The sequence below is a fragment of the Dipteris shenzhenensis genome, chromosome 9, assembly GCF_047967505.1.
Source record: "Dipteris shenzhenensis isolate YYH24624 ecotype China chromosome 9, Dip_SZ_1.0, whole genome shotgun sequence".
In the NCBI taxonomy this organism is placed as follows: domain Eukaryota; kingdom Viridiplantae; phylum Streptophyta; class Polypodiopsida; order Gleicheniales; family Dipteridaceae; genus Dipteris; species Dipteris shenzhenensis.
In genome coordinates this window covers 42,854,108-42,856,954 of record NC_141604.1, presented here as the reverse complement: position 1 = coordinate 42,856,954, position 2,847 = coordinate 42,854,108, and positions in this window count along the sequence as shown.

Below are 2,847 nucleotides of genomic sequence, written 5' to 3'. Positions count from 1 at the left end.
TCATCCTTGTTATGCCAAGCTTGCCGCATATCGGGATCCGTGGATGCAAGAAACTCTATGATATATACTAATGACTCTTGCACAAGCCATCCCTCTGCCATGCTTGCTTCTGGTCTTGCTCTTTGTCTTACAAATCCCTTCAAAGTTTTCATAAACCGCTCGAGAAAAAACATCCACCGACTATGAATGGTACCTACAATAGCCACCTCGTCAACTATGTGCACAAGCAAGTGTACTTGAGTTGTCATAATGCTTGAGGGAAAGTGCTCCTCAAGCAAGCATATGGCTTCGATGGATTCCACCCTAGCCTTCTCGATGCTCAATATGGAGATCTCTTTTTGAGATATCCACCTATTTCACATGCCCATGTAAGATATTTTCATAATCAATCTACATATTATTTAGCTTAAATTGAAGAAAATGCAATCAATGCGATTTGATAGTAAGCATACCTCACAATACCATTGATCTTGAATATAGCATTTCTAACATCTTCTTGTAAGCACCCTTTTATTGTAATTGGGAGGATGAACTATCAAAGCAACAAAGAAGTCATGTCAATAATATAACATAATCATAATTACGCTAACGCATCGCGATTATCGATACACTAATTCTACAGCTTAGAATACCTATAAGACCTTGTGCCAATCGTGGGACTTGAGCCCACTAAGCTTATTGTCCTTTGAAAATGCTCCTTTCAAGCAACACATGTACCCTGTCGGTGTTTGAAAAGAGGCAATGTCCGCCTTGACCGATGCCTCCTCCCTCGTAGAGAGAATCCACGTTGCTTTCGGGAGGACAACTTTTCCTAAAGCATGCACTTGGGGCCACAAATGAGACATCCTATTCATAGCACGCAAGTCTTCTCACACTCCTCTCGAGTCTTTGGAACCAACCAAGTGTGCCCAAATATAGTAGCCCCCACATTCTTGAAGATATGCATGGGATCCAAGAGATGATTGATTTGTAACTGACTCCAATAAGAAAGCTCGTGAAAGATCAATAGCCTCTTCATACCAGGAGGAGGTTCCTCTCCATTCGCCCTTCAAGGCTGAATCAAGTCACTTGCCTTCAAATATGATGGTGGTGGATGAAGCTGACCTCCACGCGCGAGATGGTCTAGCGGAAGGTATCGAGCATAACCTTCATAAATATTTTTCCTCATATGTTTGGAGTATCATGCAAGCAATTTCAAACCCGGTCCACAAACAAGACAAGCATGGTACCCACTTGTAACAAGTCCTGCACGCGTGCATGAATGTGTTAGTATAAGACATGCATGCAAAAGAGAGTCATAAAAGCATAATCCTATATTATACATGTAGAGACACAACCACGTACCTGTGCACTCTCCATATTATGGGTAGTCATGCATGGTCCACATCAAGATACCCCTGACCAAAATATCATTGGTATGTCTAGGAGACCTGGAAATATCAAAGACCCGCACTCCTCTCCATAATATCTGTAACTCCTCTATCAAAGGTGCCATGTACACGTCCATATTTTTTGCCTTGTACTTCCTTGGCACAAGTAGTGCAAGCATGAGGTGTCCCTTTTTTATTGTTAGCCATGCTGGGATATTGTAATTCACCACAACTATGGGCCATGTCGTGCATAACCGGAAAGGATTCACGCCATCCATGGCAAACCCAAGATGTAAGTTGCGTGGCTCCCTCACAAAGTCTGGCCAATGATTGTCTATGTGCTTCCAAGCTGCACAATTTGTGGGAATCCTCAATGTGTCATTAGTGGACCGATGAGATGCATGCCATGTCATCAACTCCACTATGGATTTGCATTGGAACATGTGTTGTATTCTTGCAATGATGGGAAAGTGTCTCAAGACCTTTACTGGTATCTGCTCACCCTTCAAGTCATCTCTATATCATTGTTCTCCACATTTCGGACAACCAGCCAAATCTCCATGCTCACGACGAAAGAGAGTATAGTCATTACAGCAAGCATGGATGGTATCATAATCCATACCCACCGTTGTTAGCATTTTCTTCGCTTCATCTCTTGATGCAGGCATGGTATTTGGTGCAAGCAACATCTTCTGGAGCAACCTATCACAATTCAAACTACATAGGCTTCGAATAATGATGATTCTGTACACTAATCCATACATGATGATTCTCAAAACAAACAATATCCAAATAATGAGTCAAATTAATGCAGGATCTAACCACATTAAGGCCGAGACACTTGTATTCGACCACCCATACTTTACTTGTAGATTCAAGATTGAGAGACAAGCACATAGTTTAGACATCCTAGCACCCTCGTACAACTGTGTTAATTGCAACTCTCACATTTTGACCTTAGACTCTGACATCACGTGTACATGGGATGTAGTGACCCAAAAAAATAGAATCCATCATGTCGACCATACCCTCATCATCCTCCAGGAGACTATAGTCTTGCTCAAAGTGTGAAGGTATTTGTGTAACTATAAGATCTTATCTCAGGGTTTCGTATCATAATGGTATCCAATATTAACCACAAACTCAAATAGATTTGACTTACCGATAATCCATCAACATGTGCAACACCAACGGTGGGTACTGGTTCGGGCTCCTCCCCATACATTCGCAAGTGACACATGATAATACGATGTTGATGTCGTACTTCTCGCTTGCAATGAGTGCAATGAGAATACAACCTCTCCGTAAGCCACTTTGTGCTCCCGGGCATTGGCGCATCATCTGATGAGCTTTCACTCATCCCTTCCATCTGCCCACTTCTAAAATCACAGCATAAGTTGCAAGGAAATATATTAATAGTAATAAAATGGCCACCTATGAGCTTCTTTTTTAGCTTTAAACAATAAGTGCCTTGAAG